General features: G+C 52.9%; 1 long non-coding RNA gene across 1 annotated transcript; it reads left to right on the top strand.

The window, feature by feature from the left end:
- The first annotated feature begins 356 nt into the window (after positions 1–356).
- On the top strand, positions 357–13,001 carry LOC114486228 (uncharacterized). Its single transcript, XR_003679628.2, has 3 exons — positions 357–444; positions 2,014–2,099; positions 11,485–13,001. It is a non-coding gene; the product is annotated as an uncharacterized lncRNA (long non-coding RNA).
- Positions 13,002–14,237: the final 1,236 nt, after the last annotated feature.

Here is a 14,237-nt window from a genome sequence, read left to right as displayed (position 1 = left end):
ATAGCAGATAGTGCAGCTCTAGAATGTGGGTTCCTCTAGGGCAGGGATCCTGTACTTTTCATCTCTTTCTTCAATGCCGAGAGGGGTGTCCTAGGTGGAGGGCACCGCATGGACAAAGACACCGGCATGAAAGAACAAAGTGTGTTCAGGGAATGGGGCGCCATTCGGTGTGGCTGCGTTGTGAGGTAAATTTGCCGGGAGGAGTGGGCTATAGGATCGCATTGTGTCTGTACCACATCGAGAAAGGCCTTGAATACTGTGCTAAGGAATTTTGGAGTTTGGTCACATGGGCAACTCAAGTCATCATTTATTTATAAGCAGAGGAGTGTCATATTCAGGTTAAGGGTTTAGAAAGAGCCCGCTGGTAGGCAGCATGGAGGGTAATTTGGACGGGACTAAACAGGAGACAGGGAGACCAGCTAGGAAGCAGCTGCTACCATACAGGTGAGTGATGAGGAGGCAGTGGGGATTAGGAGGTGGGACTGACTGGAGAGACAGTAAGAAGGCTGAACGTCAGGACTTGGGGACTGACTAATTGGAGGGGGAACGAGAAATCAGGAAGAAGTCCTAAGTTTTTAGTTTTGTGGTGCCAGTTGCCTGTGCCAGGATACGTGGGAGGAAGTGGAAGAGGACCAGGTCTGTCGAGGACAACATCAAGAGTTCAATCCTGGTACATGCTGGCTTTGAAATACTAGCAGGACCTCGTGGTGGACAGGAGCAGTAAGTGGTACACTGTGCTAGGGTTCATAAGTGATAGTGCGCTCCTTGTCATGCGAGGCATTCGAGCAGGGGCTGGACAAACACTAGCCTGTGATGTTGTAGAGGGCTTATGTGCATCCCAGGTGAGCTGGGCTTGGTGACCTATCAGCCTAGATGGTGTCTGAACCTAGGGTTTTGCTGCATTTGCGTGTGGGAGACACTGTCTATTGGAGCTTGGGCATGTCTACAATTTGGGAACCTTTGTGGTCTAAAGGCGGTTTGTGTTTTTGGACCTGGCCCACAACTGGGACTGGGGGCAGGATACAGGCATGTTGACTGCATGGGGGCAGAGGTTCCATCCCAACAGACCACGAGGGAAGATAACCCTGAGGTCCTGTTGGACCCATATCTTAGAAGCAGAGAGCGAGAAGGATCCTTGATCTTCAACCAACCTCCTCTCCCTTCCTCAACTTAATTTGTGGGAAAACTGAGGGCCTTGCTCCAGGTCACACAGCAGGTCATGACACACCCGGTCCAGGGGTATGGGTGGGAAGTGGTGGGGTGGGTTCATGCCGGATCCGGGTACCCCATCCCCAAATCTCAAGTGCCCATAGCATCTGCATCTCCTCGCCTTTCCTTGGCGCAAGAGACGTCCTTTCACACATGTGGTAAGGGATCCTGGTCCCTTTTAATTAGGAGGATACAAAGAGAGGAGTCAGACAGCCGCCCCCACCCACGGTTGGGAGAGTCAGTGCTCCCCAAATTGCACAGCAGATGCCAGGACTCCGGGAACAAGACCCAGCTTGATAGCTTTGTGGTAACCTCAGCCAGCACAATTTTATTTTTATGTTTTAACTCCTTGGTGATATATAGACCTCTCACAGGCAGGAGAAATGGCATCCAGAACTTCTCCCTTGAAAATAAAATATTTTTGAACTTGCACAACACACACCCAGTTTAATTAACCCTTTTGTCGCGAAGCTTGGTCTGCCCTGGGCTGGGTGAGAAAACTGTTTCCCTCCTATGAGGTGCATGTAGTGCAAATTACTTGAGAAGGAGACAAAAATTGTGGAGTGATATGATAGCTGGGCCATGGTCTTGCTGTGGGACCCCCGACTAGCCCCTGATCCTCTTGGGGTCTCTGCGTCCCAAATGATAATTCCCTGGACAAACAACCTGATGGGCAATTAATTATATGTGCCTCCTTTGGGGTCTCTATTTTTTTCTGTTTTTAAAATTTTAGTCTAAGGTGACTCTTCTATAGCAGTCCTTGCATTTCATCTCTGCACCCTTCAAATCTCTATTTCTATACAGACTTGCTGTTCAGAACTGGAACCAGAATGTTTTGAATCAAAGCTCACCTCTGACCCCTCCCAGTCCCTCATCTCCATGTGCTAAAGGTAGGAGGCTACCCCTGTATCCTTTTCTCTCTAGCCATGCTGACTCCGCCTAATGACGCCTGTATCTTTGCACCTCTCTCTGGTCTCCCTCGCTCAGATTAGTTTTTTAATGCTCAGCTCTGCTCTGTCACTTCCTGGACCAGAAATCTGGAGGGGCGAGCCCCTCCCCCATTGTCTGAGGACTAAAACCCCAACTTTTATGCCTTCAAGGCATACTGCCCCAAGACCTAGCCCCTGGCCACTGTGCAACCATTCCCCACCCAGGTATGTTCTCCAAGCTCCACTTGTTCAACGTGCAAATATTTGTTGAGCCCTTACTATGTGCCAGGAATTGTGTTGGGCACCCAGGAAAAAACTGATGCACAAGTGCGCAGAAACCCAATGTGTTTTGAGAGCTCAGGGGTTTGGGGGCTCTGAGGTGGGGCACGGAATTGGGAGAGGGACTGGGCCGCAGCCAGCTCTCTTCTTGCTGGTTTCCTGTTTACTATTAACAGCTGCCCATCCAGCCTAGCACACAAACGCCCAGGCGAACCTTGGTATGTTTTCAGACCAGCAGCTCAATCACAAACATGAGCCGGCTACTTGAAATTCGCCTTCAGCTGCCTTGAAAATCTGCAAAGGGACCCCCTTTAATCCCTCCCTTTCTTACCCCATGCACTCCCCAACTTCTGCCTTCCTCTCCCCTCCTTGGAGGACATATGGCCCCTTGAAGTTTTTGCTTGCAGGGAGGAAAAAAAAAAAAACACACACAACACACCAAAATACCCAGCTTCAGTGTGGAGGGTTTTTCCTTTTTTTAAAAAAATATTATTAAGCATCAAGAGACAGAGCAATCTGTTTGCAGATACTATACGTGCATAATTAATAAAATCTCATTATTTATTTATAAAGAGACACGCGAGGATCTGGAGAATTAGGGCTATCCCCATTATATATGAAGAGAGGGAGAGAGACAGTGGAGAGAGGCATATACTTTTTAAGCGTTAGAGCCTTCCAGAGAAGTGAATCTCTCAGTAGGCAATGAATAAGAAGGCATCTTCTCCTCATCCGATTGCTGCTCCGAGCTCAGGAGGCACCAGAAAGCAGAAACCTGGTTCAGTTTAAAAAAGGAAGGGGACCAGCTCGGTGCTCGGTGCTCGGTGCTCGTAGTGCCCAGGATACCGGCTTTGGGTAGCTGGCAGGAGAGCAGGAGGCACCGCGGAGGGCCTGACGGCCGGGAAAGAGGCTCGGGAGCCAGCCCGGGGCTTCTAAAGGAGGGGGACTTGGGCACAGAATCCCCCTGGTAGGTGGGGGGAGAAGCGGGCACGGTCACCTCATGGGCACCACATAAATAACCCAGACGCCGGCCGAGAGGAGCCCCTGGTTCCTCTGGTCCAGTATAAAGTAGGTAACAGTAACTGGAGGGGGCCTTTTATTAAATGCCAGCTTTGCCCTTGGACCTCTGCATGCCAGATGCCCGGCCAGAGCCGCCAATATCAATAACCCAACTTATGTAACAGCCCCTGCGGCCAGGCAGGCAGGGGTCAGAGCCTCCCAGGCTTCTTGAGTTGGGGTGGATCTTCGCTCTCCCCGTTCTCTCTCTCTCCTTTCTCCCTCTCTCATTTTTTCTTTTCTATGCTTTAAAATAGAAAACAGGCTTGTGCAGGAACCAACCCCACAGAAAGGGGTAGTTTGGAGGGATTTTTTCCCCCCACCTCCCTCAGCTGCAAGCAACTCAAGCAGCGGAACGCTCAGCCTTCCCAGGGCGGTGGGCTCCGGGAGGGGGGCGGGGAGAAGGGCTGGGGAGGGGGTCGGCCTGGGCAGCAGCCCCCGCAGGGTTACCCGGGCGCGTGCAGGGAAACGTCTCAGCAATTCCAGCGCCCGAGCGGAGCGCGCGGGGGGGTGGTGGGGGTGGGAGGGGGGTGGGAGGGGGTGGGGGCGCGCGGCGCGGGGCACCTTGAAACCGCCGGCGGCCGCGCGCTGATTGGCCGAGACGCCGCCTCGGCGTTCCAGCCAGGCGCCCCTCCCCCCGCGCCGTCCACCCCGGAAGGAATTTCCTCCTCTGGCGGCCGCTATTGTTGTCCGCCTTCGCTGTTTGGGTCGGATCGCGTAACCATAGTATCCAAACTGTGTCCGCGCGGGGCCCCAGCCTGGGACCCCGGTGCCCCCAGCCCCTCCAAGCCACCCCCCCACTTTTTTTTTTGCAGCCTACTTATCATGACTTCATCGGACTCCGGGGAGCAGGAGAGGGGGATGGGGCGGGGGGTGGGAGCTGGCCCGCTCCTGGCGGCCCTTACTTCGAGATGTTTTCAATTATAATTTTTTAAAAAGTCTGCTTCGTGGGTTCGGGGCTTTTAAATTCTTCCTACTCCCCCCCGCCTCCATTAAACCGTTGGACCAAACTTGAATGGGGTTTTCCCTGCGTTTCCCCTTTACCGTCTTCACTCCAGACCCTGACTTTGCTGCTCACAGCTGGGGCTGGGGGGTGGGGGTACTTAGCAGCAGAAGTCACCCCCCCAAACCCAGCCCCTCAGACGCGGACTGTGTCCCGGCCCCTGGCTCTGGGCTTGAGCTGGGGAAGGCGAAGCTAGTGGTGGGGTCGAGCACATCGGACCCTGCAGCCCCGACCCTCCGCCTCGGGCTGCTTCCTGGCGGGTTTGGGGGATCCTTGCAGAAGGATCTGGGGGAGGAGGTGGTTGCCCGCCAACCCCTTATCAAAGGGATACGTGGTTGACGGGGGAAGCAGCTGACAGGTTCTTGGGAGAACAAGCCCCCTCTCCCCACAAATTTCTCCTTCGGCTCTCTGAGCACAGAGACATCCTAGTCCGTGCGAGCAGCCTGAGACCAACACCTGCCCCCCGCCCCCCACTCCTGCGAGAAAACAAAAATAAAACCCCTGTCCTTGCGAAGTGTGTTCTGCCGGGAGAGGTGGGAGAGCCAGCAGCTAGTCCGCACCGGGGCTGCGAGCGGCGCGGGAGACCCCGAGGCTGGGGCTGGCAACGGGGGGTGGTGTGTGTGCTGGGGGGTGTCAAACATTCCCAGAACTCGAGTATTCTCCCGGCGCCCGTTGGGGCGGGGGCAGCAGCCGCGGCGGCCCAAGTTCGGGGCAACACTGCCCCCTAGGGGCCACCGCAGTTGGTTTGCAGCCGGGTAGCGAGGGGCCTTGAGGACGGAGCCAGTAGTACCTGGGCAGGGGTGGCAGTGATTCCCCCGGTGACCCGTCACAGGCCTGAAGAGGGTTTCCAAGCGCCAGTTCTGCGGTCGTGAGGTTTTATGTTGGCTCTAGAATTTAAAACTTTGGCAGACAGTGGGTGCATTTTACCGGTTTCCAGTGATGGATTGGACCTTTAAGATCAATGAATCTAGCACCCTTTTGAGCAGCTGGGGAAAGTGAGTCCAGGAGAGGGGAGCGACTTGCTAAGGGACATGGGTTTTTGCCCAATCTTCCTGGGGTTCTGTGGCTTTTTTGGATTCACAAAGTCTTCCTTCATCCCTCAGTGGCTCCTTGTAGAGAGGTTTATCAGAAGCAGTATAGGGCATTTTACAGATGAGAAATCAGTCCTACAGCAGAGTGAGAACTCAAGCCCGCTGTCTTTCAGTCCAGCCCTCTATACCATGGGGACTTCAGGGGGACTGAATCATAGGCTCAGCTAGCTGGCCAGCCCTCCACTTGAGGGGTTGGCTGTGGTGCTCTATACCTAGACTAGGGTGGAGGTGGCTGCTCCAGGCCGAGGGATTCCAACGGAAGAGTGTGGGTTTGCTGAAACTTGAGTTCTAGGCTCCTAAACTGTTGCCATCTCTGGGCCTCAGTTTCCCCATCTCTAAAATGGGGGTGGGCAAGAGGATCAGGAAGGCATCTTGTTTCCACCCCCCTCCCACCCCGTGTTTGGTGCCGCTGTACTGCTCCTCCTCCCCTTTTGTCTGTCACGCCTTCTCTTCTTGGCTCTCCCTTGCTCCTCAGTTGGGGTCTGCTGGGCTGTTTTCCTCAGCTGCTCCGTCCTCCCTCCCAGCAGGGCCTCTGCGGGGCCGCCCCTCCCTCCAGGCAGGCACAGAGCAGACTGCGGGAGGGAACGGTGGGCAAGAAGCCAGCAGAGGGTCCAGTCAACCCCTTGGGAAAATAGGGTGAGGGGGGGCACTGTCAGAAGCTGAAGCTTGGTGCAGCGGGGGCAGGGTCCCTGGGGGTTATTTGTGTCCAAGGTGACTGGTGTCAGAGCTGGCTGCTAGCCTCCTTCCTCTCTCCCTAGAGATGAGGGGAGCTGCACCAGGAGTCATCTCCACTCCTTCCTCTCCCTTGTTGCCCACGAACAATCAGGCACCAAGTCTGGTCCTTTTTCCCAGTTGTTCTCTCTCCCCGTCCCTCAGCCACCACCTTAATCTACCGGCCTGCTGGTCTACAGGGAGCTCTAAACTGGCCCCTCTGAGCTTTCCTCCACACTGTCCCCTGCACTAAGCCTTCTGAGCCACAAAGCACATCCTCCCCTGCTTTAGTCCATGCCCTGCCTTCCGTTGCCCTGGGGATCAACCCCAGGCTGGTGAGACCCTCTGTGATCTGGGCCTTCCCACCTTGACAGTCTCATTTTGAGCATCTTTTGCGTCCTAGCAATACTGCATGTGACTTCCGGAGCCTGCCCTGCTCCTTGGGCTTGCACAGGCTGTCACTGTCAGGTCCTGCCAGGCCTTGGGGATACTGAGGTGAACAAGACCACCCTTCCCTGCAGAGAGCACACAGAAGCACAGTGGTATAATGACTGTTGGGGTCTTAAGAGAACCCTCACCCAACCTGGGGGGAAATCAGGGAAAGCTCCCTGAAGGAGGTGACGCTTGTGCTAAGTCCCAAGGGAGAAGTGGGAATTGGTCAGATACACAGAGGCAAAGGGAGAAGACAGTCCAGGGAGAGGCATGAACAGGCAACAGCATGGGCAAGCACAAGTCTTTTTTTTTTTTTTTTTTTAATTTAAAATTATTTATTTATTTATTTATTTATTTATTTTGGCTGTGCCGGGTCTCAGTTGCGGCGTGTGGACTCTTAGTTGCGGCATGCCTGTGGGATGTAGTTCCCTGATGAGGGATCGAACCCAGGTCCCCTGCATTGGGAATGTGGAGTCTTACCCACCGGACCACCAGGGAAGTCTCAGGCAAGCACAAGTCTTGAGAGAGCATGACCCTTAATGAAACTGAAGATGGTGTAGCTGAAATGTAAGGGGAGAGGGCAGTGGGGAGAGATGTGGCTGGAGAGGAAGCCAGATCCAGGTGGTCCTTGTGTGCTGGCCTAAGGAGCCGTGATTTCCACGTGCAGTCTCTCGGGAGCCCCAAGAGGCTTCTGAGCCCTGGGCTGGGCTGCACGTTGCAAACACCCTCCCTCTTGAAACCAGGCCCTGGGAATGCAGAAATGACTTTTTATTTACCTGCCTCATTCTAGAAAGGATCTAAAGAAAAATCAGATATGGTTCTTGCCTTCAAGAAGCTTGTAGACTGAGGCAGATAAAGAATAAACCGGGTCAAGGCAGAATGAAGAAGGCACAGTGAGGACTTTCTAGAATACACACCTAGTGGCCCTGCTCTTAACCTCTTTGTTGGCTCCTGGGTGTCCTGAGGGGCAAGCCCTCTCCTTTGCGTGGCATTCAAGGCCTTTGCTGGCCTCTCCAACTCATCTCAGCCCAACCCTCACACTCTCATTACTCCAGCCCATTGAGTTATTTGCAGTCCCCCCAGTACACTGTGTTCTGGCCAACCATCAGAGCAGTGCTCACACCACTGGCTCTGCCTGGAATCCTATCTTCGTTCAACTGTTAACTTTTTCTTTTTTTGGCCATGCGACATGCAGGACCCTAGTTCCCTGACCAGGGACCAAACCCGTGCCCCCTGCAGTGGAAGCGTGGGGTCTTAACCGCTGGACCGCCAGGGAAGTCCAACTGTTAACTTTTTCAAGATGCCACTCAGGCATTACTCCATCTGGGAAGCCCTATTTGATCCCCAAAACTGAACTGGGTTCCTCCTTTCAAACCCCATTGTCCCTTGTGCTTTTTTTTTTTTGTCACAACACCCATCTCAGTATAGTTTAATAATCCATAGGAGGCTGGTAGCCTCCATTTCCGATTTCCCCTGGGTCTCTAGGTCATACATCCCCAGGGCACAGAGTAGATGCTCATTTAAGTTTTTGTGGTTGAAGACTGGGTACAAGCTGCTTCTGAAGAATAGTAGTAATAGACATTTACTGACTGCCTGCTGTGTGCCAGGCACTGTGCTGGCCACTTGTCATATTACTGTTCCCTCTTACTACAACCCTATAAGGTTGACGTTACCCCATTTTGTAGATGGGGAAACTGACTCAGGGAGGGAAACTGACTATCAAACTGATGAAGGTATTTGTCAAAACTCATTGAATTTTTTGAAGTTAAAATCTGTACATGTAAGTTACACATCAATTTTTAGAAATAAAAAAGAAAGCAGCCAGAGCACATATTTGTCATGTCTGAAAAAGACTCTGAGAAATGTTTTGTTGTTGTTATTACAAAAGAGATAGAGGGAGAACACAGTTGGTGAGAGGCAGGGCCCTGTGGTCTCTCTCTAAGCCCTGTTGGTCTGCCATCACTCTAGTCCACTAGGCCATCAGGAGGCCCCAGGAAGGCTTACCAGGAGAAGGTGGTTCCTACAGATTGTGGGGTCCCACTGGCAGAGAAGGGCCGAGTGAAGACATTCAAGGTGGGTGTGAAAGGCCATGGCACGTCAAGGTCAGAAGCTTGGTCCGATGTGGAGCCAGTGTCAGAAGCATGTAGGGGAATAATGGGGGATGAGGCTCCCAGGTGAGCGGGGTCCAACTGTGGAGGGCTTTGAACACCCAGATAGAGCTGGACTCAGTGTACAGGCAGTTGGAGCCATTGGCTTCTAGAGAGTGCTGACCTGAGCTTTTCTTGGAGGAATGGACCCATTCCTGGGGGAGGGGGGCGAGGGGTGTTGTTTGCTGGCTCATGTGAGGCTGGATTTGGAGGGGCCAGGGCTGGAGGGAGGGGGAGTCCCAGGGTATGGAGGCACACAGAAGAAAGGCAGGGTCTGAAGGAAGCTGGGGTTTGAATGCCAGCAGCCTAGTGCACACCCCAAGGCCACAGCACCAGGTGGAGGAGCAGGGCCAGGCTCACGGAGCTGAATTCAGAGTTCAGCAGAGCGTGGACTGGGGAGAAGGCAGGCAGGGCAGGGAGGAGGTGAACACTATGGCCAAGGCCTGGGGTCCAAACCTGGCCCTTCTACTCACTTCCACAGCGGTGTGACCTTGGACAATATAACCATCTCACTAAGCCTCAGTTTTCCCATCTGAAAAAAATGGTGCTATTAATAGTACCTATCTCATAGAATATTCCAAAGATAAAATGAGATGATACATACACGGCTCTGAATACTGGGCCTGGCTCACAGTAAATACAGAACATGTGTTGGGTTTTTCCCTTCTTATCACCCTCTCTTCTCAGTCCCCTCCCCCAGTCTCTTCTTTCCATGAGCACCCACTCCAGTGAATTCCATATATGACCCTAAATATATATGTATCTTTGTAAAATTTGTAGAGTTGTTTTGGGTGCCAGAGGTCTCATTCTGTATCTTTCATCCCCCCCCCCCACCACATACTCAACACTACATGTTTGAAGAGCTCTTTGTTGCCTCCTGTTACTCTATAGCTTTCTGAGCATACATCCACCCCATTTTACTCATTCATTACCCCCTGGTGATGGACACCTACATTGCCTTGAATTTCTCCCTCTTATAAATAATTCCTGACAAACACCCTTGTGTACATCATGGATGAGTCCCTTGTGGACCTGTGTGAGCATTTCCCTGGCATACCCGGGGGTGCACCAGGGGTGCAGTTGCTACCTTACAGGACACATGCCTACTTAACTTTACTAACTATTGTTAGGCTGCTTTCTAGGATGACCCACCAGCAGCATGTGAGAGCATCTACTTCCTGCATGCCTGCCAGCACTTGGTATCACCCACCATTCTAATTTTTGCCTGTATGATGAATGTAAGGCGCCAACACTTTAATTTGTGTTTCTTGCATTGTTAGTGAGTATAAGCAGCTCTTCACGCACTTGTCGGCCATTTGGGCTTCTCCTTCTGGAAATTACTTGTGTCCTTCGCACATGTTTCTTCTGGGTTTCCTGGTCTGTCTTCCTGTCAGGGGCTCCACAACCAGCCTTGAGGATAGCCTATAGCACCTGCCTCAGAGCAGGTCTGTCCTCTGGGGATAGGGAGGTCAGGTTGGCATGAAGGGCCTGAGCTCTGGCAAACCATTGCCCTTGGTCCCAGGTGGCATTGCCATCCAATTGCTGTCATTTCATAAGTCTTCCCTGAGTGCTTACCCTGTTTGGGCTCCAAGGACCCAAACGACTCGTGCTGCTCTTGCTTCTGAGGGAGGACTCATGGTGCAGTGAGGGAAGCAGACTAGGCAGAAGAGACTTATTCCAAAGATTAAATGAAGTGCTGCATATAAAGTCCTTCCCTGTTAGAGCCCCTGTACCGCTTGATGGTCCTGGCTTGGGTAATGGATGAAAAATTCATCACTGCATCATGGAATCCACAGCTACCTTCTAGGGAAGGCAGCTCTGAAAATGGAAGGCCCTTTGGGCCTCCAAAAGGATTCCTGGGGCCAAGTTTAGGGCAAGTGGTCTTGGAGAACTGCTTAGCTTACCTGGGGAAAATTTGGGAGGGGGATGGAGTTGTGAGGAAGGGCTGAGGAAGAGAGAAGAGGGGAGAGGAGAAGGGAATTCCCTGGTGGCCTAGTGGTTAGGATTCTGGGCTTTTACTGCTGTGACCCAGGTTAAGTCCCTGGTCCGGGAACTAAGATCCTGCAAGCTGCGTGGTGTGGCAGGGAAAAAAAAAAAAAAAAAAAGAGGGGAGAGGAGATAAGAGATAGGGTGAGGTCTGTAGAGTGAAGAGTCCCAAGCATAAATCTCAGTTATGTGCAGGGATGTCTAATATTCAATTTCAAGTCACTGGAACTACTCCTTTGTCTCCTTAACCCTTAGCAAAGCCCACCACGTTCTCATTTGCTGTAGCTGTGTGTTTTGTGGAAATGGAGGCAGGGGGTGAGTTTCTGGCCAAGTTTCATGGCTTATGACAAAAGTCTGCACCCACAGGCTAGTGAGATAGTCCAAAAATTGAGCAAATACAGCCAAAGCAAGAATTTGGAATCGGGTGATCATGGAAATACAAGGCAGTCACTGGGTAATGTGCAGAAATGTGAAATGTGGAGGAGTTAACTTCCAAGGGTGAATGGAGGGTGGGAGGTGATCTTATTTAATTCGAAGAGGGTTTTGTAGCAGATTGTGTTTTCCAAAAATGATTCCAATAATATAATCCCCTCCCATATGCTCCTCTTTTAATATGACTTTGACCCTCCTAATATCAAATCAAGAGATGGGGTCTGTGTGTCCTTTCCTTGAACCTGCGTGGACCTTGATGACTGCCTTGACCAACAGAGTGTGGCAGCAGTGACATTATTGGGGGCTTCCCTGGTGGCGCAGTGGATAAGCATCTGCCTGCCAATGCAGGGGACACGGGTTCGATCCCTGGTCCGGGAAGATCCCATATGCCATGGAGCAACTAAGCCTGTGCGCTACAACTACTGAGCCTGCGCTCTAGAGCTTGCATGCTGCACCTACTGAGCCCGCTACTGAAGCCCACGTGTGTAGAGCCCATGCTCCGCAACAAGAGAAGCCACCGCAAGGAGAAGACCGCGCACCGCAACGAAGAGTAGCCCCTGCTCGCCACAACTAGAGAAAGCCCGTGCGTGGCAACGAAGACCCAATGCAGCCAAAAATAAGAAAATAAATAAATTTTAAATCTTAAAAAAAAAAAAAAAGTGACACTATTTTTATGACTAAGTCTAGGTCATAAAAATGCCAAGCATGTCTGCTTTGTTCTCTTGGAGAATTCATTGTGGTGCAAGCCAGCTACCATGACTGCCCTAAAACTGCCATGCTGTGAGGAAGCCCAAACTCTTTATGTGGAGGGATCATGTGGAGAAGTCCAGAGAAGGGTGCTTGGCTATCCCCCAGATGCTCAGCCCTCTGCTGTTCCATCTTCAGCTGCTGTCTAACTACATCACATGGGGGACCCTGATCCAGAACAGCCCAGCTGTACCCTTTCCAAATTCCTTGCCCACAGAAATCACGAGAGGGAAGACAACGATTGCTGTTATTTTAAGCCAGGAAGGTTTGATATGATTTGTTACACAGCAATAGATAATCCAAATGGGTTTATACTTATTTTATTATCAGTCTTTCCTGGTAGACTGTAGTTTCTGTTTTCTGCTCTATCCCCAGCAGTTAGCCCGGAATGTACTATGCTCCACAGATATTTGTTGTATAAATGAAAGTTAACAGACCATATCAGCATGGTGTTGGGGGAACCAAAGGGGTGTAGGAGCCCAGGGGGGCTCCTAACCCAGACTGGGAGATCTGGGAAGGCTCCCTGGAGGAAGCGATGCTGCTCTGAGTCCCTGGGCAGGGCTAGACACACAGGAATATTATTCCTCATCTCTGTTGCTGCTTGTTTGTTCTTGGCCCAAATGAGGCTTCCTGGCTTGATGTGCATCCACTAGGCCCATCCCTGTGTCCATTTGCGGGCTTCCTCTTCCCCCTCCCTGTTGCAGGTGCAGTTCTCTTTTCTCCCTCCCTTGTTGGGCCTGTGGGCTCACTCCTGCCTCCTCTGACTCTGGGTCTGGCTGGAGAAAATTAAGTCAATGGGGAGGGAGGAGTTGACAAATAGATGGTCTAGTAATTGAATTTTTTTTTTTTTTTGGCTCTAGCCCTCTCTCCACCCCACAGAGAGCAGGAGGAACTAGCTCTCTAGACAGTGGTTTTTCTTTGCTAAGGAGCTCTGGTGTTGCCTTCCCTGCCTAGACCAGCCGGGAGGAGAGGGGAGTGGCAAGGAGGAGCCTTCTTAGGATCCTCTGGGCTAAGCCTTGCCCGGAGAAGGAAACTGAGGTCCAGGGAGGGGAGGGATTCTCTGAAGGCCCGAAGTGGGTTAACATCTGAGCTAGGACTAGAAGGGAAGGCAGCTGGGGCCAGCCCTTGGACGGACCCAGTATCGTGGCGGGGAGCAGAGACTGCGAAGGCCTTGGTGTGTAGCAGGGACACAGGGGCAGCCGGCTACAGGAAACCTGGGGCTCCTGATCCCTGGCAGTCCCTATACCATTGGTTGGGGTTTCCTTGTCTGGGAGGGGGTGGAGTTGGTAGGGTGGCCAGGCTGCTGGGCACCCAGGAGATGATGCCTGTTGCTCTGCAGGTCCAGCCACCCTGCAGGACCTGGCTACCTTGCAGGTCTCTCTTCATTGTAGAGTACCCTCTATGGGCAGAGGTGGGTGCCAGGGGGTTGGTAGTGACCTTGGGCAGAGGGTTGGCAGGACTGGAAATAACCCGGCCACGTGCTCTAAATCTCACCATTCTGAAAAATGAAATGGCCTCTTGGATCTCACGCCGCTGCAGTGAGTTTTGGAGGGCACCGCTCATAGAAGCCCTCCATCAATAGGGCCCCGTTACTGCCTCATTGTCCAGATGATGACACTGAGGCTCCAGGAGGCCCTCCCTGGCTCTGGGTTGCAGGCTACCAAGTGGCAGCCCCGGAATTCAAACCCAGTACCGCCGAGCTCCCAAGCCCTCTGCTCACCCAGGCTTCTCAGCTCCTCTTCCTCCAACCCTGCGGGGGTGGGCGCCGGGGGCAGGGGGTGTGGGTGGAGGGCGGTGGTGTGGTGTGGAGGGGGATGGGGGTGGGCGGGGGTGGGGTGGAGGGGGATGGTGGGGCGGAGGAGGATGGGGGGAGGGCGGGGGCCCGCCTTGCCCGGCGGCGGCTGCTGCTGGGCTCCGGAAGCGCTTGATTTATTAAGCTAATGTTCTAGCGCATTTACCCGATCCCGTAATGAGCTGTTTCCACCAGGGGGTGTCTGCAGAGCAACTGCAGGCTTCCAGCCGCTCCAGGAGGGAGGCAGGGGTGGCTGGCGGTGGGCTGTGCAGGTCTGGGCGTCTGGCCGCCCGGGGAGGGGTGTGGTTGGAAAGTCTGGGTTGAAAAATCACCCCTGGTGCTCGGCGTGCTGAGGGGAGGCGGGAGGCTGGTGCAGTCCGGGAGCAAAATCCAACATTTCTCCCTGGGCCAGCCTGGTGCAGCCTC

This window comes from Physeter macrocephalus, chromosome 4, assembly GCF_002837175.3.
Source record: "Physeter macrocephalus isolate SW-GA chromosome 4, ASM283717v5, whole genome shotgun sequence".
Lineage (NCBI taxonomy): Eukaryota > Metazoa > Chordata > Mammalia > Artiodactyla > Physeteridae > Physeter > Physeter macrocephalus.
This window is presented reverse-complemented; position numbering and strand designations above follow the sequence as displayed.